Source organism: Somniosus microcephalus, unplaced genomic scaffold, assembly GCF_052327205.1.
Source record: "Somniosus microcephalus isolate GS21.2 unplaced genomic scaffold, FLI_Smic_1.0 unresolved_chr1, whole genome shotgun sequence".
NCBI lineage: Eukaryota > Metazoa > Chordata > Chondrichthyes > Squaliformes > Somniosidae > Somniosus > Somniosus microcephalus.
The window spans coordinates 61,701,408-61,727,255 of NW_028225179.1; the positions used below are offsets into that span (position 1 = coordinate 61,701,408).

General features: G+C 44.9%; 1 non-coding gene and 1 pseudogene across 1 annotated transcript; one reads left to right on the plus strand and one right to left on the minus strand.

The window, feature by feature from the left end:
* LOC147095417 (uncharacterized) overlaps positions 1–25,848 on the plus strand; it is a 92,964-nt pseudogene that overhangs the window by 46,979 nt on the left and 20,137 nt on the right.
* On the minus strand, positions 22,460–22,554 carry trnai-uau (transfer RNA isoleucine (anticodon UAU)). The gene is made up of 2 exons: positions 22,517–22,554; positions 22,460–22,495 (listed from the first exon to the last, which is right to left on the minus strand). It is a non-coding gene; the product is annotated as a tRNA-Ile (tRNA).

Consider the following 25,848-nt stretch of genomic DNA (forward strand, 5'->3'; position numbering starts at 1 on the left):
AACAGATAAACACAGCGTGTCTGACCACCGCGAGATGTGCCAAAGGCATCATAGAGCCATAACGGCACAGCAGGAGGGCATTCGGCCCATCGAGTAACGGACGGTTCTGTGTAGAGCAATCCAGTCCGTCCCATTCCCCCACTCTATCCCCGTAGCCCTTCAAGTTTATTTCCCTCAAGTGCCTATCCAGTCTCCCCTTGAAAACATTGAGATTCTCCACCTCCACCACTTGCATCGGCAGCGAATTCCAGGTCATCACCACTCGCTGCGAAAAAAAGTTTTCTGCTTCAACTGATGTTTTGTCAGCATCCACCTACTAAGTAAACATCGAGACAAAGTGCTCACTAAGTATTCTAGACTTGCCCTGCGCCTCTAAGCATATATCACCTTCTTTTTCCCTAACAGGCCCCACCGCACCTCTTACTACCCGTATACTGTGTACATGCCGGTAGAAGATTGTTGAGTTCCCTATAATGTTCACCGCCATGTTTGGCAATCTTATTTTCATCTTCACTTCCCCTCTCAACTTATTGTATTTGGTCTGGTTCTTCCTTGCAGAATTCAACTGTCATTTATCATGCACCCTCTTTTTTGTTTCATCATCTTCTCTATCTCCCTCGTCATCTAAGGGGCCCTTGCTTTGGTTCCCTTACTTCTCCCACTTGTTGGAATGTACCTAGCCTGTACTTGGAAAATCGCCTCCTTAAAGATCACCCATTGTTCCGTTACTGTTTTTGCTGTCAGTGTTTGGTTCCATTTTATCCTGGCTGGATCCTTTCGCATCCCATTAAAGTTAGCCCTATTCCACTTTAGAAAATTCACTCGAGATTGTTCCTTTCTCCTCTCCATTGCTAATCTAGACCTTATGATACGATGATCACTCACAGGCACTTGGTCGACCTGCTCCATCTCATTCCCCAGCACCAGATCCAGAAATGCTTCCTTCCTAGTTGGGCCAAGAAGATATTGGTCAAGGAAATTTTCCTGAACATATTTCAGAAATTCCACCCCCTCCTTTCCCTTTACCCTAGCATTATCCCAATCGATAATTGGGTAATTAAAGCTCCCCAATATCATCACTTTATACCTCTATAGCATCAGTTTAGGACAAATGCATCAAATCAAATGTTCACCCGTCACAGAGAGAAACAAAAACACAGAAAAGGGTACAAGGAGATAGGGAAACAAATCTAAATACAGAAAATATAAATATTTCCCATCCTTGATTTCTCTCTATTCCAACCCAATACTTCAGTGGCGGATAAATAACTTCAGTGTAAATCGTTCTGTTCGAGAATTGGACCAAAGGAAAAGACACAAAATAACGTAAAACAGCCGAAACAAGGAACCTTCAGTCGAACGCTCTCCCAACTGAGCTATTCTGGCCTCACGTTAAAGAAACTTCGTGACACTCTTTTGGAAGAAAATCTAATCCCGGGTGGACTCTGCTCATTCCTCCGGGGGAATGGGACCCGGCCAGATCTCGGAGCTCAGGTTATGTTTATAAACACAGAAAGCTGACACACCAGGGGAGACCTCACCGGATTGGACACGGAGTGAAATACACTGAAGGTTTTGTTGTAACATTTACAGAGCACACTAGCCCCGAGCTGCAGTGGAAATTATATGAAGTTCAATGATCAGCAACGAGATGCTGGAGAGATGAAAGTCCCGAATCAGGGAGAGATTTTCTGATACCGCTGCTGAATTTCATTTTTGTGAAACACTCCCTGAACGATACAAAGCTGGGTGGGAGGGTATGCTGTGAGGAGGATGTTGTGAAATTCCCAACGATTTGGACAGGTTGGGCGATTGGGCAGAAACATGGAAATGCACTATAATGTGGATTAATGTGAAAAACAGGAAGGCAGAATATTATTTCAATGGCAATAGATTGGTAGAAGCGGAAGTGCAAAGAGACCTGGGTGTTCTTGTGCACCAGTCGCTGAAGTTAAGCATGCAGGTGCAGCAGGCGGTTAAGAAGGCAATTGGTATGTTGGCCTTCGTAGCAAGAGGGTTTGAGTACAGGAACAAGGATGTCTTGCTGCAGTTGTACAGGGCCTTGGTGAGACCACACCTTGAGTATTGTGTGCAGTTTTGGTCGACTTATCTGAGGAAGGATGTTCTTGCCATGGAAGGACTGCAGCGATGATTCACCAGGCTAATATCCGGGATGGCAGGAATGATGTACGAGGAGAGATTGGGTCAATTGGGCTTGTACTCACTGGAGTTTAGAAGATTGAGAGGGGATCTAATCGAAACTTATAAAATTCTAACAGGGCTAGACAGGCTAGATGCAGGAAGGATGTTCCCGATGGTCGGGGAGTCCAGAACAAGGGGTCACAGTCTAAGGATAAGGGGTAGGCCATTTAGGACAGAAATGAGGAGGAATTTCTTTACCCAGAGAGTGGTGAACCTGTGGAATTCTATACCACAGAAGACAGTGGAGGTCAATTCATTAAATATATTCAAATAGGGATCAAGGGAAATGGGGAGAAAGCAGGGACAGGGTACTGAATTTGGATGATCAGCCATGATCTCATTGAATGGTGGAGCAGGCTCGTGGGGCCGAATGGCCTACACCTGCTCCTATCTTCTATGTTTCCATGTAACTCACAGCAGGAATTCAGAGCTGGGGACCGCCTGTGAAATCAGCCTAAAATATAAAATAATACAACCACCCAACGTGGGGTATAAACCCACGGCCTTGAACTTAACTATCGCATGCTCTACCGACTGAGCTAGCCGGGCCCGCATAAACTCACCATCTCTGTCTGTTATTGCAGAGTGACAGCTGTTGGCTCCACCCCAGGGGCCCGTCTTGTTCTGCAAACCATGAATCAGCTTCCTCTCAATTCCCGGGTTTATCAGTAAACCGACCCACACAAGCCCGAGAGAGCGATGGATTCCTCTCACTGATCAATAATAAAACTCAGATTTTCTGCTATTTTCACCTTCCAAACATTCACATCCATTTTGCTCAGTATTTATTTCGCTTTCCTTTTTATTCTGTTCCTACTTTTCTTCATAAACATTTCATTGTAATCATTTATGAGAGGGAAGAAATGAACAGAAGAGATTTACTGGAATGGTACGAGGGATGAGGGACTTTAGTTATGCGGAGAGACTGGAGAAGCTGGGGTTGTTTAGAGCAGAGACGGCTAAGAGGAGATTTGACAGAGGTGTTCAAAATCATGAACGATTTTGACATCGTAAATAAGGAGAAACTGTTTCCAGTGGCAGGAGTGCCGGTAATGAGAAACCAGAAATTGAATCTCACTGCTAATAGAACCAGAGGCGACATAAGGGACCATTGTTTCATACGGCAAGTTGTTATGATCTGGAATGCACTGCCTGAATGAATGGTGGAAGCAGATTCAATAATAGCTTTCAAAAGGAAATTGTATTAATACCAGAAGGGAAATCTTTACATGGCTATAGAAAAATATTAGGGTATTGGAACTAATGGAGAGTTCTAACAAAGAGGCAACAAAGGCGCGATGGAAAGTCCCAGGCTTCATTTCTGCCTGCACTGAGATCGAATATCTCACCCAGTGTGCTGCCGGGCTCCACAGAATGTAGGAAGCGTCGAGGTTCCTACACTGGCCTGTGCTTCATTAGCTGATCTCACCAGGCATGATATTGAGCCGCACAAAGCAGGATGGGCCAGGCTTCATCACCGGCCTGTGGTGTGTTAGATCATATCATGATGTGTGCTACTGAGCCATACAAATCAGCAAACTCTCTGTATTCATCCCCGGTTTGTGCTGAGTTAGCAGATATCACCCGATGCGGTACAGAGCCCCATACAGAGCAGGATGGGCCCAGGGTCATTCCACGGCCTGTGGTGTGTTCGCTGATCTTATTTGGTGAGTTACTGACCCTAAAGAAAAGGAAACGTCCAGGCTTCATCTCTGGTCTAAGCTGAATTCTCTGATTTCACCTGCATTCTGGGTCTGTGTTGGGCATATCTGGGTCCTTGTAGCAACTGTCTGAGTAGTAGGTCATGGTCTGTGCAGGAGTTGTTTAGGTCTTTGCAGAAGCTTCCTGGGCCTGTGTAAGATCTTACTGGCTCTGTGTTGGTGCTACCTGGGTCTGTGGATGAGCTGTATGTGTCAGGGTAGGAGCTGTCTGTGCCTGTATGTTATATCTGGGTCTGTGTAACAGCTGTCTGTATCAGGGTAGGAGCTGTCTGGGACTGTTTGTTATATCTGAGTCTGTGTACGAGCTGTCTGTGTCAGGGTAGGAGCTGTCTGGGTATGTATGTTATATCTGGGTCTGTGTAAGAGCTGTCTGTGTCAGGGTAGGAATTGTCTGGCTCTGTATGTTATATCTGGGTCTGTGTAAGAGCTTTATGTGTCAGGGTAGGAGCTGTCAGGGACTGTGTGTTATATCTGAGTCTGTGTACGAGCTGTCTGTGTCAGGGTAGGAGCTGTCTGGGTCTGTATGTTCATCTGGGTCTGTGTAAGAGCTGTCTGTGTCAGGGTAGGAATTGTTTGGCTCTGTATGTTATATCTGAGTCAGTGTGGGTTCTTTCTAGGTTTGTGTATGAAGAAGCTGACGAAAGGCTGTGATCCTGCAACATTAACTGTTCCTCTCTCCACAGATGCTGCCAGACCTGTTCAGTATATCCAGCATTTACTGCTTTTATTTCAGATTTCCAGCATCAGCAGCATTATGCTTTGGTTTCTATGAAGAAGATGTGTGGCTCTGTGTAGGAATGTCTGGGTCTGTGCAGGAGCTGTCTGGATTTTTGTATGAATGTTTGGGTCTGTGAAGAAGCTGTCTGGGTCTGTGTTGGAATGTCTGGGTCTGTGCAGGAGCTGTCTGGGCCTCAGTAGGAATGTCTGCATCTGTTTAGGAGCAGTCTGGGTCTGTGTATGGATGTCTGGGTCCGTGTAGGAACATTCTGTGCCTTTCTTGGGACTGTCCGTTCCCGTGTAGGGAATATCCATGGCTGTATAAGGGCTCATGTGTAGGTGCTGGCTGTGTTTTTGTAGGAATTGTCTGTGTCTATGTAGGAGCGAATGGATCGCTGCAGGATTTCTTGGATCTGTACAGATGCTCACTGGATCGGGGTTGGAGCTATCTGGGTCTGTGTAGGAAAGTCTCTGCCTTTGATGGTGCTCCCTGTGTCTGGGTAGGAGCTCCCTGGGTCTGTGTAGGAAAGTCTGTGCCTTTGATGGTGCTCCCTTTGTCAAGGTAGGAGCTAACTGGGTCTGACTATGAATATCTGTGCTTGTAATGGTGCTCCTGTGTCAGGTTAGGAGCTCTTTGGGTCTGCGTAGGAACGTCTGTGCCAGTGCTGGTGCGCCCTGTGTCAAGATTGGAGCTGACTGGGTCTATGTAGGAAAGTCTGTGCTTGTGATGGTGCTCCCTGTGTCAGGGTCGGAGCTACCTGGGTCTGTGTCGGAAAGTCTGTGCCTGTGGTGGTGTTTCATGTGTCAGCGTAGGAGCTGCCTGGGTCCATCTGGGATGGTCTGTGCCTTTGGCGGTGCTCCCTGTGTCAGGGTAGGAGCTGCCTGGTTCCATCTAGGAAAGTCCGTGCCTTTGGCGGTGCTCCCTGTGTCAGGGTACGAGCTGTCGGGGTCTGTGTAGGAAAGTGTGTCCCTTTGGCCGTGCTCCCTGTGTCAGGGTAGGAGCTGCCTCGGCCCGTCTAGGAAAGTATGTGCCTGTGATGGTGCTCCCTATGTCAGGGAAGGTACAGTCTAGGTCTGAGTAAGCTTATTGGTCTGAATCGAAGCTGTCTGGGAAACCTCTTTGATTTTTATAGACTGATTAATCTGTCTGATGTGGCTGAGATTTGGTCAGAAGGTCACAACGTCTCCGTCCGCACCTGTGCTTTGTAAAGCAGTTTTTTTAGGTTTCAATTTACAGATGGGTGAATTGATAATCAGGGGTGGTAGGAGCCTCAGCGCCCCCGGGTGAGACATGGGTGAATCTGCCCGGGCCCGGTCCTGAATGTGCAAATGTGGCAGAAATCACGATGGGCGTTGGAGGAGATGGGTGGGGCTATGAACGGAACCCCCTGCGCAACCAAAACTTGCCACAGTCACATAACCGAATGGTCACTTCCGGGGCCGTTGTTGCGTCACTTTCTGCCTCCATGTCTTCTCACTGCCTTTGCTGATCCATTGTCCAAATCTGAGGCCTCGCGCCAAACTAATGCAGAAACTCTGCTGCTGCTCTCGGGATGGGCACATGCTGCCTCGATACATTACCGTCCTAACAGCTCATTAACTGTCTGAGTGGAGCATTGCGGCGCTTCAGAAGACAGGTAGAGAAGGCAATGTCAGAGCTGTCCCGGTCTCAAGTGCTCTGCTTATCAAGAACAGCCAACACATGACTTGAGTATGGAAACACTGTAAGAGTATGTGCTTTCACCAGCGGCTCGTTGGTCTAGGGGTATGATTCTCGCTTCGGGTTAATCAGTATAGAATATGCGAGAGGTCTCGGGTTCAAATCCCAAACGAGCCCACTCTTGAATTTTGACCTTGAAACATTTGGAAAGATAAAAGAAAAGTTTCCAAATAAATCCACGTGAATCTGAAGCGCTTTGGGAAGAGGGTCAGTGCACATATTCCAGATCAAAGGTAATCTCTACGGCCTACACTTTCTATCAGCGATTTTTTTCTGGAAGTTGAATGCGATATTCAACCAGTTCTGGACTTTCATCTCACTGAAGTAGATAAATGAACGAAAGACGTGCATTTATTGTGCGCCTTTTACCACCACCGGACGTGCCAAAGCACTTTACAGCCAATGAAGTACTGTTGTACCTCACTGTTGTAATGTAGAATACACGGTAACCATTTTGCGCACAGCGAGCTGCCACAAACAGCAATGTGATAATGACCAGATCATCTGGTATTTTTTGTTATGTTAATTGAGGTATAAAAATTGGCCAGAATAGATTAATGACTGTCATTAAGATAAATAATGATTGAGACTGGGAAGGACACCGTTTTCATACATTTCCTCAATGATCACAAGACCCTTACACGTGAGGAGGCCATTCAGCCCATTCTAATACAGCCCTCCAGAGCATCCGTAGTCTTCACCTCATAGTTTAATCCTTTATTCCTACAAGGCTATGGACCAAATGCTGGAAAATGGGATTAGACTGGACAGGGATGGATGGGTGGCGCAGACACGATGGGCCGAAGGGCCTCTTTCTGCGCTGTAAAACTCTATGACTCGATGACTATGACATTCCAGGGCTTTAACCACCACCGCTCTGCCGGGAGTCCATTTTAAGTGTTGATCATTCTCCTGATATCAGTCCTAAAGAGTTCCCTTTCACTTTTGAGGCTGTTTCCTCTTGTTAATTCTCCCACAATGTAATCTGGGATTCCAGACGAGTTAGTTTCTTGAAGATCTCTGCAACACCATGTCGCAGATGCATCCGTTCTAGGCTGAAAATTTCGATTTTAACTCCCAGCGGGTAGGGGTAAAACCCCTTCACCCGTGTATGTTTGTTCTACAGGATCGTGGTGTGTCTGGTACTGCTGCTGCCTCCTCTGGCCGCTCTGCAGTATTGCACGACCTGGTACTGCTGCTTCCTTCTCTGGCCGCTGTGCAGTATTGCACCACTTTATACTGCTGCACCCTCCTCTGGCCGCTGTGCAGTATTGCACCACCAGCTCCCTCTGCTGGCTGCTGCGCAGTATTGCTGTGTACGGTTGAACCTGGTACAACTTCGACCTCCTCTGCTTCTGGCTGTGCCAGGACTGGAAGAGGAGAATGAAGGGTGGAGAAGCGACCTTCCAGAATAGAAGGAGTGAAAATACGATTTCTTGATCCAGTCTGCTGACAGCTAATGTAGGGTAAAGTTATCTGAGAAGGAAGAGAACTGAATTCACGAACTTAGAGCGGGAGTAGTCCTTTGAACCTTCTACCTGCTCCGACATTACATTAGATCATGGCTGATCTGCATCTCACCTACATTTTTCTGCCGTTGCTCCATATCACTTGATCCCCTTACCAAATAACAACGTGTCGATCTCAGTCTTGGAAGCAACAATGGACCCTCAGCATCCACGGAATTATCGGGAGAGAGTTCCCGATTCCTACAAACCTTTATGTGAAAAGATGCTTTCGGATTTGAGTTTTGAATGGAGCGGCTGTAGCTTTAAGTTTGTTCCCCCTTGTACTTGATTCCCCAGTCAGAGGAACTTGTTTAACTCTATATACATTACTAAACCTTTTAACACTTAAAACACCATGATCAAATCACCCATCCATCTTCTAAATTCAAGAGAACAGAAGCCAAATTAACCCTCATAATTTAACCCTGTAAGCCTCGGTATTAATCTGGTAAATCTGTGCTGCACCACTCCAAGGGCAATATATCCTTCCTGCATCCGGTGCCCAGAACAGAACACAACAGACTTGACTATTCCAATTCACGCCTGGCCGGCCTCCTACGTTCTATCCTTTGGAAAACTGAGGTAATCCTGCCTGCCCGTGTCCTTACTCGCACCAAGTCCCGTCCAGTATCATACCTGTGCTTACTGACCTGGATTGGCAGGGTAACAATTTCTGTGTGAATAACTGGGAGAATCTGACATTATAGGGACGTGGGAGGCTATTGAAACCCAGAGCGAACGAGGACTTTTTCATTTTGAGTCCAACATTAGACAAACCAGAATAGGTAAATGGCAGTTTATGATCAATTATGATTATGGAGCTTGACATTGCTGGGAACTCGAATCGAAATAATGATGATTAAAGGCGGCATCATTATTATTACACAAATGTTGCAGCAAGCCCGAGGCGAGATGGGTTGTGCTGCGCCATAAACTGATGGTTTTTCACTACAAATGGGATCATATGGTGCTTGTCCAGGATTTGCACAGGAGACCTCTCACATATCAATCAGTGAAACCCTTTAGCGAGAATCACACCACCAAAACAACGAGCCGCTGGCAACATAGCCGTTCAGCCAGTATAGAATTTATCTGCCACCAACACCCCATCAGCCGGCCTTTCAAACAGAGTGTGTCCATTCCATCTCGGTTTCTGTTCGGGGAAATTCCTCTCTGACACATCTAGGTGAGTGGAATTAGCCCAGGAAATCACCCTGGCCCTGTATTCCTCGCAGTACCGAGCTGTTGTACGAGGTGAATCTGCCCCAGCCAGAAACAGGTCCAGCTCTCGCTGGAAGAAATTCAGCGAATCGGTGTCCACTGCCCGAGCCGGCAGATTGTTCCAGAGTTCCACTATTCTCTGGGAATGGAACCACCTCCAGACATCTGATCAAGATCTGGCCTTATACAGCTTAAAATTGTCACCCCTGGTCCTCCCTCAAATATATAATTGGAACAAATTGTGAACTGGAACAAAATCTACTCTTTATCATCTTGTAAACATCGATCAGATCAACAATCAGTCTAGGCTTCTGTAAAGTGTCGACACGCAACTCGTTCAGCCGATCCTGACAACTAAACTGCTTTATACTTGGAATTAGTCCAGTGGTTTTCCTCTGCACTCTTTCCAAAACAGGTTGGCCTTTACCTCAAGAGGGCTGAAATACTAAAGAGGAGGATGATATTCTCCAGTTTACAAAGTTCTAGGTGGCCCACATCTGGAGTATTGTGTTCTGTTCTGGGCACAGCATGCAGGAAGGATATATTGGCCTTGGAGTTGTGCAGCGCAGATTTCCCAGATTAACACCGAGACTTACAGCGTTCAATTATGAGGATTAATTGTATAAAGTTGCCTTTTGTTCACGTGAGTTTAAAAGATTGAGGGGTGATCGGATTCTGGTGTTTAACATGTTAAATGGATTAATAGGGTACATGGAGATCAAATATTTCCTCTGGTTGTGGAATCAAAGACAAGGGTCATAACCTCAAAATTAGAGCCGGGCCATTTAGACATTAAATCCGAAAGCAACTTCTCTCTCAAAGGGTTTTAGAAATCCAGAACTCCCTATCCGAAAAGGCTTTGGATGCTGGGGGTCAGTTGTTGCTTCCAAGACTGAGATCTACACGATGTTGCTGGGAAGGGAATCAAGTTATATGGAGGAAAAGAAGAAAAATGGAAGAGAACTGCAGATCTTCTCTGTTCTTAAGCCAGTTTCTTATCCAAGCTGCCACTGACCCACCTGTCCCACGAGCCTCAATTTTATCAACTAGCCTTCTATGTGATACTTTGTCAATTGCCTTCTGTAAATCAATGTAGACAACATCCATTGCATTCCCTTCATCAATCCTCCCTGTTACTTCATTAAAAAATTCAATAAGATGACGCAAACTCGATCTGCCCTTTACAAATCCGTGTTGGATCTCCTTAATTAGCTTAAACCTCTCCAATTGCCTGTTAATTTTAGACTTGATTATTGTTGCTAAAGCTTTATCCACCACTGATTTTAAACTGACCAGCCTGTAGTTATTAGGCTTGTGCTTAGACGTTTTCTTGAACAATGCTGTCACATTTGCCAATATCCAATCCTCTGGCACCTCCTCCGCATCCATGGAAGATTGTAAAATTATGGCAAGCACTTCCGCTATCTCTTCTCCCAATTCCCTTAGCAACCTGGCATGCAGGCCATCTGGACCAGGTGACTTATCCACTCTAAGAATACCCAGCCTATCTAGTACATCCTGTTTATCAATGTTCACCCCTTCCATTGATTCTACCTTATCCACTTCTACTGATATTTTGTCAGCATCCACCTCCTTAGTAAACACAGATAAAAAGTAGTCATTGAGTATTCTTGCCTTGCCCTGCGCCTCTAAGCATATATCACCTTCTTTGTCCTTAATAGGCCCCACCCTGCCTCTTACTCCCCGCTTACTCTTTACAAGCCGGTGGAAGAATTTTGGGTTTTGCTTTTATGTTAACCGCCATTCTACTCTCATATTTTCTCTTTGCCAATCTTATTTTCATCTTCATTTCCCCTCTCAACTTATTTATTTGGTCTGGTTCACCGTTGAAGAATTCACCTGACATTCATCATACACGCTCTTTTTTTGTTTCATCAGCTTCTCTATCTCCCTCATCATCCAAGGAGCCCTTGCTTTGGTTCCCTCACCCTTCCCTCCTGTTGGAATGTATCTAGCCTGTATTTGGAACATCTCCTCCTTAAAGATCACCCATTCTTCCGTTACAGTTTTCCTGTCATCCTTTGGTTCCACTTTAATCTGGCTGGATCCTTTCGCTTCCCATTTAAGTTAGCACTATTCCAGTTTAGAAGTTCCACTCTAGATTGTTCCTTGCTCCTCTCCATTGCTAATCTAAATCTTATGATACGATGATCATTCAGACGCAAGTGTTCTCCCACAGACACTTGGTCAACCTGGCACACCTCATTCTCCAGCACGAGATCCAGCAATGCCTCCTTCCTACTTGGGCCAAGAACATATTGGTCAAGGAAATTCTCCTGAACACATTTCAGAACTTCCTCCTCCTCCTTTCCCTTTACTCTGGCATTATTCCAATCGATATTTGGGTAAGTAAAGTCCCCCAGTATCACCATACTATAGAAACATAAACAGAGCTACATAGAAGATAGGAGTAGGAGTAAGCCATTCGGCCCCTCGAGCCGGCTCCTCCATTCAATGCGATCATGCTGCTCATCCAAATTCAGTACCCTGTCCCTGCTTTCTCCCCATATCCCTTGATCCCTTTAGCCTTAAGAAATTTATCCAAATCCTTCTTGAATATATTTATTGAATTGGCCTCTACTGCCTTCTGTGGTAGAGAATTCCACAGGTTCACCACTCTCTGGGTGAAGAAATTCCTCCTCATCTCTGTCCTATATGGTTTATCCCTTATCCTTAGGCTGTGGCCCCTGGTTCTGGCATATCTCTGCGACTTCCCTGCAGATTTGCTCCTCTGCCTCCCTCTCACTATTTGGGGGCCTGTAGAATACCCCAATACCGTGATCAAACCTATTTTGCTCCTCATCTCTAACCAAATGGATTCTGTCCTTGTCCCCTCAAGAACATCTTCCCTTTCAAAAAGACAATGTCTTCCTTAATCAGCACTGTCACCCCATCTCCCATTTTTCCTTCCATATACTTTCTGAACTCCTTGTACCCTTGAATATTAAATACCAAGTCCTTGCCGTTTTTAAGCCGCATTTCGGTTGTTGCCGCAACATCATATTGCCACATGGCTAATTGTGCTTGTATTCACCAACCTTATTCACCACACTTTGTGCTTTTATGTACTTGCATTCTAAACCAATTTTTCATTTTTTCGTAGTCTTGATTAGTCTGCTCCTATCTAATATTGTACTACTTCCTCATCTAGTGCTACTTTCTTCTCTAGTGCTATCCAACACACTCAATCTTTTATTCACCTTATTCCTCTTTTGTACTCCTATATTCTGGTGCCCATCCCCTTGCCAAGCTGGACTAAACACTCCCCAACAGCACTAGCAAACCTCCCCACGTGAATATTGGATCTGGCTCTCGAGGTGTAACACGTTCAGATTGAACAGGTCCAACCTTCCCCAGAAATGGTCCCAATGCCTCAGGAATCAAAAGACCTCCCTCCTGCGCCAACTCCCCAGCCACGCATATAGGACAAGAACTGGTAAAACTTCGTGGCCAATGTCTTCACTCAAATGCTTCTACGCTGTCACAGTGAAATAATGCAACATTTTCAGTACAGTTGACTATTCTAGAGTGTATTATATCAGGATGCTGAGACAGACGACAATGTTGAGCTATTAATTCTGCAATATCTTATAAATCGTAGATTCAAAACTAGTTTTGTAATAAGAATCTAATATTGTTGACTTGAACTAGTCAGCAATGCTCGCACGGCAGTTGGATGCCTGTGTCCAGTTGGAAAGCTGTCTGAAAGAACATGCAGTCTGGCAGAGCTGGACATCCAGCAGATTGACTTTTCTGCTGAGCAGACGATGAGCCTCCTTCTTGAAAATGGTTCGTCAGTCCAGCTCAGAGGGGATTAAGCATCATGAAAGTAGGATGGGGCTGGGGCCACTTGTGTGACAGGAAGTGTAGGGGGCAGTATCCCATCCTTCAAAAACATTAATGATTCAGTTGCAAAATCTGTTTGCACAACTCGCCACTCGGCCCAAGGATGAGCCGAGCCGATCACGTGGAGTTAACGCGATTCTGCCAGTCAGTTAATTCAGTGGTATTTCAAGAACAATTGGAAATCAGATAATAATAACCGCATCACGTAATGGATACGGTGTTTAACTTTGATGTGTATTATAATGTTATCAGAAAATTGTAGTTTCCAGTCTGTCGCGGTTGGTTTGCACACTGGGTTCCAACCTGGAGCGGACCTGTTTTACACTGACCATTTCTAACACAATCACTGACCTCATGTAACGGAAATATCTAAATTCCTTTTGTTCACAGAAGCTGACTGTACATTTTCAACGTTGTTGATCCGGGTGTAACGGGCAGGACTTGTGTTGAAGAGGACTTTCGTGCACATTGTTTCTGTTTGGATGTCATATTTTTCTAAACACCGTCATTTCACTCCAGCCGAACGAACTGACGTAAGAAGGAAGAAAGTTCTGTCTCTGATTCGCGATCTCTGTTTCACCTTCATTCGAGAAGGTGAAGAATTCCAATGGTCCGTGTTAATTTAAACAAGATATGAACAATGAAGAGGCCAAGACCAGTGGTTTGGACGAGATTGGAATTGAAAGCTAATTTTAAGTAAGATTCAGTCAAATGCTGGGAAGGTTTATCAGCATCAAACATTCAACACAATGAATAAGCACAATGGATTAGCATTCCATCCTCTTAACCTCTCGTCTCCCATCTACGACAACTCAGCCATTACATTTGCTGCTTTTTGAATCCAATCAGAAATACTCCGCAAGAAAGTCCCCTTTACCGCTTGTCCTGCCCGTGCACCCAGATCAACAATGCTGAAAATGTGGAATCAGCTTCTGCAAGCAAAGGGCATTCCATTAATTCAGGAAGGCAGTAATGTGCCTGATCGAAAGAAGAGGTGCGCAGCCCTTTTAATCAGAGCAGGCAGGCTGTTCACGCAGGTTTGATTCCCGGTCAGTGCAGAACCCTGTACGGTTTGAATTCGGCACCCATAGGACCAATTCACAAGCAAGCTTCTCACATCCTTTCAGCGCTAGAGGAAGCAGGACTGACTAATATTCAGGGAAGAGGGTGTTTCAAGAATATTGACCCTGAATGTAAGTTTATCCCAATTCAGGCGATCTCATGGGTGCAGAAAGCAAAATGTAAAGGTCCTGCATTGGCCGGAATCGAACACGGATGCAATAACTCCAATGAGACACCAAGCTCAATATACCTGGGAGCCTTTAACTTTTCTCAGTTGGTTGGTTTTCAGTTGCTTAAGTGAAGCTCTGTGATTTCGAAATATATGGGCAAAATGACACGAAATCTCATGTTTTTAATGGAAAGTATTTATGTTTTCTGAAATGTCGATGAACTGTAAGAAGCTGAGTTTTGACTAAAAGCGAGCGGGGCTGTTCTGGGATTTGAACACGTGCCGTCTCGCAGCTATGAAACACCAAAGCAAGAATGCGAGCAAACCCGTTTCAAAGAGACATCGAATGATCCGCTACTGACGGCAATCCCAATTACGATTAGCAATGACGTCAAGAAAATTTCTGGTGCAAACCGGTTGTTTTGCTTCCAAGAGCCAGCCCTGCTTTCTAAATGCTTGTCTGTCGAGCGGTCCCGCAGTTCTAAATGTATCCACTGGTTTCAAAGCATCAATTCAGATTGCTGCGAATGGGACATGTGCCGCCAGGAACAGCGGTGGTAGCAGAGCAAACTTAACAGTGTAAGTAGGTGAAAGTGAATGTTAGATTAAGGTAATGCCGCAGAAAAGTGACAAAGAAACGGAAGGAGGAAAGTGAAGGAGGGCTATAGATTGTGGACGGAAGAAAAAGCTGGGAGAAGAGGCGGGTTTGAATTATGGAGCATCAAGCTCAGGCATGTGAGAGCGCGGGGTTTGAAGGAGGAAATAGGTTCTCACCATCAATAAAAAAAACGCTGTTTGATGTAGAGAAGATTGATTTTTTGCTGTGTTCTATCAGCAGGTGCTGCAGAGAACAGAAGATATAAAGCGAACTATACCGTGATTTAGATTCAAACTAAGGTTGCTGTGGCCGCAACGCAGAGTACTGGACCACTAAACGATCCTGCATCACACATCAGCTGCGCCAGCTCTGCCCTAACCACAGCCAAGTCACGCACGGCACTGCTTAGAAAAGATCGATTTTTGGTGAAGATGCCAAAATCAGCAACGCCAGAAATTTTGACACCGGTGGAATTCGACCCACGACCCGCAGCGAATGGAGCCTTAATCCATAATGAGAACTAGTGCAGCCGCAGTTACATTAAAAAGGATTGTATCCCTTTCGCACGAGAAGAAACTCACCCCTGGAGATTCATTCGGACAAAGAAAAAAGGCCCTGCTGGGAGTCGAAGTCAGGATCGCCTGCTTACCAAAGAAGCGCTTTAACCAGCTAAGCCACGAAGCCAAATCAGATCTCCATGCGGTCGCCTCCTCTCACTGATATCTATCAGCTACCTGTCACTGTCTGTTGGAGGCTGAGGCCGTTTTTTAATGATTCTCCTCTCCTGTCTATTCCGCCATGTGTCCCGATGCTGTCTGTATCTCACTGTGTTTATCTCAGTTTCAATCTGTGGGTTGATTCTGAATGAATACCTGTGTTAGTGTCTTACATGAAATGAATGAGGGGGGTCAGGCAATTCTTCCTCTGACACTGGGGAACTAATGAGCCAACATTTTTAACAAGATTTTGATTATTTTGATGCAACAATTACAATATTGAACTTGAATGATTTAGGTTCAATTCTGTGCAAAAACACCTGTGATCCCAACGGAGGAAGGGGAGAGAGGCAAGAGAGATACAGGAAAGATCACCTTGGAAATTACTGGCCCCGTATCTACTTTAAATTCCCCACTGCATTTAAACACTTTTAATGTCATATTCACACATTGATGCATTTGAGCATTATAGAATATCTATCGCTGTCTCTGGTCTGAAATAACTGCTTTATATATTTAATCTCTCCCGCTGTGTTCAGTCTCTATCCTGAATATTTATCTCCAACCTAGAATGAGTTTATAATCTGGAGACAAGGTTTCTGCAGCCGGCGGGCAGGGAGCAGAGGCTGAGGCTGACCTGTGTCTTGTGGGAGCGGAACACAATGTTCCTGCTGTTTATTGTCATTATCCTGCAGAATATTCCATACTGTTCTCAACATCTTACATTACCGTTAAATATCGGAAGTTTTGTTTTGTTATAATGATCACTGCGATTCTTCTGGACTTGCTGAACTTGCAGCAAATTAAATATCACAAAACCGTCATCACCAATAATAATTAGGGTCAGCGATTTGAAAATTTAACTTCATGATCGTTTTCGCAGCTGCAGTAGCCGAGTGGTTAAGGCGTTGGACTTGAAATCCGTTGGGGTTTCCCCGCGAATGTTCGAACCCTGCTCGCAGCAGATTCTCTCATTATTGTAATTAATTAATTCAAATAATTTATTTTCTTCAATCTGCTCCCTCTGGAAGGATTTTGGAATTTTCAATGCCGGTTTTAAGGAAACTAAAGGAATGCCGAGAGCCCTGGATCACTTATTTACTTCAAGAAGTTTTGCTGACCGAATTCCAAAAGTGTTCTGCAGCTTGTCTGGAAGCTGCAGATAAGGAGGCCACCACTAGTCTCTGAGGAACCTTCGCATACACTCGGTGCTGCCCGGTAGCACCAGTCTGTGTAACCATGGGAGAGAGAGAATGGAAAGTCACTGGAAGGCTTGTTTCTGTCAGCAGCAATGGTACAAGAGCAGCCATTCTAAAGTGAAAAGCAGAGCACATTCCAAGAGACAGTCCAGGAGACAGACAAACGGAGTGGAGATCTGGAAGACTGACCAGAAAAACACCAAGGAGACACCAACACATAATTCATCTCTCCATCTCCCGAAGCAGAAGAATTGACCATTCTGAGTTTTGAGTTGCACCACTGAGTTAAAGGTTATACAAATCTCTCTCTGTAAAACTTGTATTATTAGGTTAATAAAACGATTTGTTTGAAAAGTTTAAAGCTTTGCTTGATCTGAGCTCTGATTACCCTAAAGAGTGAAGAGAGTTACAACTAAAACCTTACAGATCCTTCCGTCCAAAGTCACATTTTCCTCCCAAGCATGCTACACTTAGCTCATGGCAAAGCTTAAATTATTAATATATAGGCGGAATGGAAAATCTTTTCGGGCTATGGGGGAGAGCAGCGGAGTGGTGCGCAGCCTGTTAACTCACTGGGCGGAATTGTTCTTCTCTGCTCGGAATCCAGCTTAAAACTGACCATTAAAACCGATGGTCATTCGTACTAATCCATTGTGCTTTAGACTCGTGGGGTTGAATCCCATCCTCATCATTGCTGGCCACACTGGGCTTTTCAGTCTGTGCCTCTGTGCTGTTCATGCGAATACTAAAATAAACACGGACTCATTGCATAAACGTAGAACAGAGATTGCGAATCACAGATACACCATTTCCTCTCTATTCTTTCCTCTGAGATTGAAACCCAATGAAAGACTAGCGGGAAAACAAATGATTAGAGAGCAGAAACAGAATTTTAACTTTTAGGAACAAATGTAATTTTAAAAGATTTTATCAACATTAATGACCAGATTATCTCTTTTTCTGTCTTTCGTTGAGAGATAAGTAATGGGCAGTGCACTGGGGAGAAATCCTCATTCTTTTTGAAATAGTGCCATGGTATCTGAGGCTTCGGCGTTACGTCTTTTCAGAAAGACGGTACCGTCGAAAGTGCAGCACACCCTCAGTACTGCACTGGAGTGTCAGCCTGGATTATGAGCTCAAGTCTCTGGAGTGGGGCTTGAGATTGCTGCCGCTGAGCCACGGCTGACACCTAAACTCAATTCATTCGGCTCGAGTGAAATGGCGAAGACAAAAAAATGACAGTGGACAAAACTTCAACTTGCGGCACAAGAATAAACCGCATCATTGTATAACTGTTTAAAAGGGATGTGCTGTCAGTCCCGGATCATTCTGTGTCTGTTTAAAGGGATGTCCTGTCAGTCCTTGATCATTCTGTCTCTGTTTAAAAGGGATGTGCTGTCAGTCCAGGATCATTCTGTATCTGTTTAAAAGGGATGAACTGTCAGACCCGGATCATTCTGTGTCTGTTTAAAAGGAATGTCCTGTCAGTCCCGGATCATTCTGTGTCTGTTTAAACAGGATGTGCTGTCAGTCCCGGATCATTCTGTATCTGTTTAAAAGGGATGTGCTGTCAGGCCAGGATCACTCAGTGTCTGTTTAAAAGGGATGTGCCGTCAGTCCCGGATCATTCTGTGTCTGTTTAAAAGTGATGTGCTGTCATTCCTAGATCATTATTTATCTGTTTAAAGGGGATGTTTACCTGAAATTCATCATACAACCTACTTTCTGTTTAAACAAGAAAGGAGGTTGTATGATGCATATCAGGCGAATTCTTCAAGGCAGAATCAGACCAAATATAATAAGTTGAGAGGGGATGTGAAGATACAAATAAGATTGGCAAAGAGACTATGAGAGTAGAATGGCGTGAAACATAAAATGGAACCCAAAAATCTACTACTGGCATGTAAACAGTTAGCGGGCAGTAAGAGGCGGGGTGCGGCCTATTAGAGACAAAGAAGGCTTCCCATAATTTTCCTATCTTCCCTAGCTGCCATCAGTGGTGGGTAAAGTTTTAGAAACAATAATCAAGGAAAAATTAACGGGCACTTGGAGATGTTTAAGCTAATTAAGTAGCGCCAACACGGATGTGTGGAATGCAGAAAGTGCTTGGCTAATCTTATTGAATTTTTTGATGAAGAAACAGAGAGGATTGATGAAGTGAATGCAATGGATGTTGGCTACATGGATTTTCGGAAGGCGTTTGACAAAGTACCACATAAAAGGCTAGTTAACAAAATTGAGGCTCATGGAATAGGTGAGTCAGTGGCAGCTTGGATAATGAATTGGCTTAAAGACAGAAAACAGCGAGTTGTGGTAAATGGCTGTACTTCAGATTGGAGGATGGTAGACAGTGTTTTTCCCCAAGGGTCAGTGCTGGGGCCACTGCCTTTTTGATATATATAAATGACCTGTATATTGGAATACGAAGTAGCTTTTCTAAATTCGCCGATGACACCAAACCTGGGGGTGTGGCAAACAGTGATGATGATGCCAATCGACTACAACAGGAGATAAAAAGGCTAGCAGAACGGGCAGACACGTTGCAGATGGGATTTAATACAGAGAATTGTGAGGTGATGCATTTTGGCAGAACGAACAGGGAGAGGGAATATACACTTAAAGGCACAGTTTTAAATAGTGTGCAGGGACAGAGGGGCCTGGGAGTTAATGTACATAGGTCCCTGGAGGTGGCAGGACATATTGAGAGAGTGGTTAACAAAGCATTTGTGATCTTGGGCTTCATATATAGGGGTATTGAGTACAAAAGTAGAGAAGATTTGCTGAGACTTTATAGAGTGCTGGTTAGGCCACAACTGGAGTATTGCGTCTCATCTGGCCACTACACTTTAGGAAGGATGTGAAGGCCCTTGAGCGGGTGCAGAGGAGATTTACCAGGATGGTTCCGGGGAAGGGGGATCTTAGGTACAAGGACATGTTGGAGAAGCTGGATTTGTTTTCATTAGAGTAAAGGAGGTTGAGGAGTGATTTGATAGAAGTGTACAAGATAATTACGGGTTTTGATAGGCGAGACAGGGAACGGCTTTTCCCACTAGTTGATGGTACAAGGACTAGGGGATTTAAGATTATAGGCAAGAGATACAGGGGGGTGTGAAGAAACAAAATTACACACTGGTGATGACCTGCAATTCACTGCCGTTGGAAGTGGTGGAATCAGAGACACTGAATGTTTTCAAGGGGAGACTGGATCGGCATTTGAGGGAAATTAATTTGCAGAAATACGGCGATAGTGCGAGGGAATGGTACTGACTTGATTGCTCGACAGAGAACCGGCGCTGGCTCGATGGGCTGAATTGCCTCCGTCTGTGCGATTATGACCCTATGATTAAATCGGGTGAGTGCACAGTCACGGATCATCAATTGTATAAGTCTTTTTAACAGGTGTGCGAATTTAGCTGTAATGACCCCGTTGTTAAGGTTGGCGGGGTTCAGGCCGGGACTTGAACCCGGGATTTCTCGCATTTATTTAAGCAGCGAAATTCCCTGAACGAGAATCAGACCTCTAGACCAACGAACCGCCGATTTTGGCCTCGAATTTGCGGAAGGTTTCCCTGCGCTGTTGCAAACCCAGTTCGCAGAGGAGCTATTCATTTTTATGTAATATGTTTATATTTTCCTAAATCCACTGCTTTATATGAGCTGTTTCCCTGAATCTGCTCACAATTCTCCCCATCACAAGAAGATCCGGGCAGCAGTGGTCATGTGGTCAAATGGATAAGGGGTTTGACTTCGGTGCGAATCGTTCAGTTAGCAGATGATTGTAGATTCAAGTCCTGCCGTGGTCGTTTAAATAACTGGGCGAAACCTGTTCTGAATCTGGCTTCAAACCGACCATTTCGGACAGCCCCTCACCTGAAGATATCGGAAGGCCTTTTACTTACATGGGCTGATTGTACATTTTCAACATTGTAGGTCTGTGTGCACGTGCAGGACAAGCGGTGAAGGGGACTTTCAGTCAGAGTATTTCTGCTTAGTTGCAAATAGCATGAAACAGAAACATAGAAGATAGCAGCAGGAGTAGGTCATTCGGCCGCTCGAGCCTGTTCTGCCATTTAATGAGATCATGGCTGATCATCAAGATTCAGTAACATGTCCTTGCTTTCTCCCCATATCCCTTGGAATGGTTGAGCGCAGTTTCATCCATTGTGCATTGCACGCGTGGGTTCGAACCCCGTCCTCGTCGTTATTCCATTACACGATTGATGCTGATAAACCTTCCGAGCGTTTCACTGAATTTTGCGTAAAATAGGCTTTGTAATCGCAATCTCGTCAAAATCACACTGGTGATTCAGGTCTGTGCACTCTTCATATCTTGTTAAAATTAAAACAGACCACTGGAGTTCTTGAATGAAGGCAGGACGGGAATCAGAGATGGAGAATCATCCCTACCTGTCTTCCTTCCTCTGCGATTGCCACCAAATGAAAGACTAGCGGGAACAAAGCCAAATGATTAGGGAGCAGAAAAACAACTTTATCGTTTAGGAGGAAATGTAATTTCAAAAATATTTATCAAACTAAATGAGGAGATTTTCTGTTTTAGTGTCTTTATTTGAGAGGTAAATAATGGGCAGGACAATGGGGAGAAATCCTCATTCTTTTTGGCATATTCTCATGGGATCTGAGGCCTCGGTTAAACGTCTTACTGGAAAGACGGCACCACCGACAGTGCAGCTCTCCCTCAGTACTGCACTGGAGTGTCAGCCTGGATTATGTGCTCAGGTCTCTGTTCATTCGGCTGGAGTGAAATGACGTAGATAAAGGGAAAAATTATATGGAGTCAAACTTCAACTTGGCGCCCTAGAAAAATTGCGTATCGTAATCGGCCGCCTTTTATAAAAACCGCCCCAGTTATGTTTCCATCGATTTCATAAGCAATGATAATCAGCCCTGTCTATAATGGGCGGGGTCGTGGTCAGTCAAGGATCACTCTGTGTCTGTTTAACCGGGTGTGGTCACAATCCCGGATCATCTAGTGCGTTAGTCTATTTTAAAGAAAAGCGATTCCAGTTGTGATAACCGAGTTGGTGAGTTTTATTTAAATGCCGTGGGGTTCGTCTGGGATTTGAGCCCAGAAGCTCTCGCATTTTAATTTGTGAAATGTCCTACGCGAGAATCATGCCCCAAGACCAAGGAGCTGACGATTTTTGTCCGAAGTTACATTAGGTTTCTCTGCTCTAGTGCGAACCCAATTCGCAGAGGTCATGTTCATTAATTTGAAATATGTTTATCTTTTCCTAAATCCACTTCTTTATATGAGCAGTTTTCCTGAATCTGCTCACTATACTCCCCATAACAAGAGGGTCGGCGACAACCTAATTCTGGATATGGTGTTTGGGCGATTGTCTGTACGTAACTTCCGTCCTTGTAATTCGCAACAACATGTTCAGGTGAATCATTGTTTGTGTTCAACGTGATGTCGGAAACCTGTACAGATAACTCGTGAGTTTACACATCTTCTCGCTTGTGCCAAAGACTTCGTCACTGCTTTGAAATCGAATTTATTTCCTGCACATTATACCTTGCCTGATAGTTGCTGGTTTAACAGTTAAAACTGGCCCCACCTTCCCTCCTGTCAATAAGTAACACCGAAGGGCTCCTTTATAACTTCCATCCGTTATTGGAACACAGTGGGCCTGAGGAACATAAGAGCCCACGTGGAACAGCTAATAAGTGTATAGTTAGCGGATAAAACAATTGTACCTTCTGCTCCGGTCGAAATAGCGCACAGCAAAAGCATTGACTGCTCTAGGTGAGGCTCGAACTCACAACCTCGGCATTTCTCCGAGCCTGTACTGCTATATAAGTACCGCGCGCTAACCGATTGCGCCACTAGAGCTGCGCTTGATTGGTGCTCGTTATCCGTGCACATTTACTTGCACATTTCAGGTTTTCTAATCGTGCGTGGGTGCAATGTTGTTTAATTGAGGCGCATTGGCTGGGTTTATGTGAAAGAATGAAGCAGGAGTTACTCTCATGTGTTCGCGAGCTGGTGAATTTACCAAAGGCTGCACCAGATCCTGGTGTCATAAGTACTGAACATTTTTACCCAACTCCTAAAATACAGTCTGCAAAATGAGAACCGATGAAAATTCATCACATGCAAAACAAAGAAACGTTTTAAAGTTTTGCCCATGATTCGTTAACCATATGAGTTACCGGTTGATTAATGACGATTACAACAAACTTCTCACACAGTCTAATGAGATGTATGTAATAGAATAAACAGTTTTCTTAAAGTTAACTCCTCGACGTGGAATGGAATCCGTATTGCAGGGTAAGAGTATTTGTAGATGACAATTGCTGTTCTGAGCTGTTTCTCTAATTATTTAATGAGCAGCAGTTTCCGAAGTGTAGCGGTTATCACTTCCGTCTAAAGTGCAACAGGTCCCCGGTTCAATCATGTTTTGCAGGTAGAGATTAATAAAATACATTAACAGCCACGCGGTATTCTCCTTTTCTCTATACAGTTCTGTACACACTCAAACTCTACAGAGATACCGACTGTGTGAGAGTTCATTGCAGAATCCTGCAGCGCTGCCTCTGTTAATAGCAACAGTTCGGAGCCGCATTTCAGACGTGGCAACAAACCCATGAGTTGGTGTGCTGGTCCCCAGCTCCCGGAGTGAGTGTGGCCGCGACAGCAGTGAAGTTCAGGCCGTCTGACCGGTCCTGCTCTCTCCAAGCGCCCGCTGCCGGTGGAAAGCAGCGACTGCAGCCTCAGAGAGCGTAAACTGCCCATCGCTGCGAAACAAGAAATCACTGAAGCAGAGGAGCGCAGAGATTTGCATCTATAGCGTGTAGGTGAGGATGTCGAGTTTGATATCGATCGACTCATTGTTTTAGAACCGCTGAAATTGAATCTCTCTCTGGCAGATGTTGCAGGCTTACGTATGAAAAGTGCCCTCGAGGTGCAATCGACAAATTTGGAGATGCCTTGTAGTGGGACAAGTTAAAGGATCAGCACAGTTAATGCAGAGAACAAATTAAACAGTAGCTCAGGTTGATGAACCTTGCACTGGTGAAAATCCTGGACAGAGATTTAGAGGAAGCGACAGTGGGAAGGGCTGTACTGCGATTCTAACACTTCTCCAAGCACATTCCGGGCAAGTCATCGACAGTAAAAAGAGGGCTTGGAACGGGAATGGAACTGCGGGCACACGTCTCAGTCAAAATGCAATGGACAATACCTGGCAAATCCATTTGATTAAACGTTTGATAACCAGTTCATTGGGCCTGTATATTAGGCAGAGTGACTCTTTAGTTTAGGGTTATGAATCTCGCTTTGTGGATTGTAGATTGAAATTTACGAAAGGTGAGCCTCTTTTTAACGTCGACTTCTAATATTGGGCTTGCGCTCAAAACTTGTTCTAATCTGCCTAATAAATGATTGATCAGGACCCAAATCATTCTCCATCAATCTCCAGCGGCTTAGGAGGAAGGTCAATGCAAACTGTCATGCAAATATCATGGCTTTAAAGACAAACAATTAAAGTATTTTTTTATCAAACAATCACTGGTGATGGTTGTAAGTATATTTGTGTGTGTCCATATTAGATACAAAAGTATTTGTGAGTTGCTGTTGTGTTAGATGTAAATGCATTTGCACTTCTGTTCGTTACAAATATGTTCAAATGTATCTGCATTATTTATTATTGTATTGAGTGGGGGAATCTGTGTCAGTTATAGATGTATTTCTGAGCGCTTCAAATGTCCAGTCCGGCCCCATTCTACCTTCTCATTGCCCCCACGTGGGACACGACAGACCATCTGTTACATTCGGATTCAACTTTTGCTTTTATTGATATTAGAAAATGTGAGGTTTAAAAAGTAATAACTCTGCATCCATCAGCCTCTCTGATACTCTTGAGCGTCCCTTATTCTGTCTGATAGGCCCTGGGCGTCCCTTACCCGCTCCAGAATCTATTGAGCATCCCTTACCCTGTTTGGTATATCCGGAGGGTCCTTTACCCTGTCTGGTAAATCGGAAGCGTCCCTCACCCTATCTGAAACATCCGGAGCGTCCCTTACACTGTCTGGTACATCGGGAGCGTACATTTCCCAGTCTGGTACACCCGGAGCGTCTCTTATCCTATCCGATGCATCCGGAGCGTCCCTTACCTTGTCTGATACATCCGGAGCGTCCCTTACCCAGTGAGATATATACGGAGCGTCCCTTACCCTGTTTGGTACATCTAGACCGTGCCTCAACCTGTCTGGTATATCCCGAGTGTCCCTTACCCTGTCTGGTAAAACAGGAGCGTCCCTTACCATGTATGGCAAATTCGGAGCGTCCCTGAAACTGTCTGGTACATCCGGAGCGTCCCTTACACTGCCTGGTAAATCCGGAGCGTCCCTTAAACAGTTTGGTATATCCGGAGCGTCACTTCCCCTGTCTATTATATCCAGCGCGTCCCTTACTCTCCTTGATAAATCCTGAGCCTCCATTTTACTTTTTGATAACCAGTTTGCCAAAATTGCACATTTCACCCTTCATCCGCAGCTATGTAGCGCTTCCCGTCGCTCACGCTCATCAACTGTTTAGGGAAAAGCGGCAACTACCAGGTGAACAATCCCAGTTCTTCAGTTAGCCTCCCCAGTGCACTTCATTTCCCAAGGAATGTTCTTGTACAATCGGGCTGCTTTGGTTCCAAAGGTCGGCCCTGCTGTCGCAGAGCTTGTCTGTCGAGAGGTCCCGGGGGTCTAAATGTATCGACTGGTTTCCAAGCCCAACTCAGATTGGGGCGAATGGGAAATGTGCCCCAGGAACAGCGGTGGGAGCAGAGCACATTTAGCGGTTTAAGTAGGTGAAAGTGAATGTTAGCAGGAAAGTTACAATGACATTGAAGGAGGAAAGTAAAGGAGGGCTATTGATTGTGGAAGGAAGAGGAATCTGTGCCGTGACTCGGATTCGGACCGCGGTTGCTGCGGCCACAGCGCAGAATACTAACCGCTATACGATAACGGCGCGACACATCAAGTACTGGAGCTCTGCTCTGACCACCTCAAAGTAACACATGGCACTGCTTAGAAAAGATGGATTATCGGTGAAGAGTTAAAAATAAGCACCGCCAGAAATTAGGAAGTGGTGAAATTCGAACCAGGCCCTGCAGCGATTGGAGCCTTCGTCCAG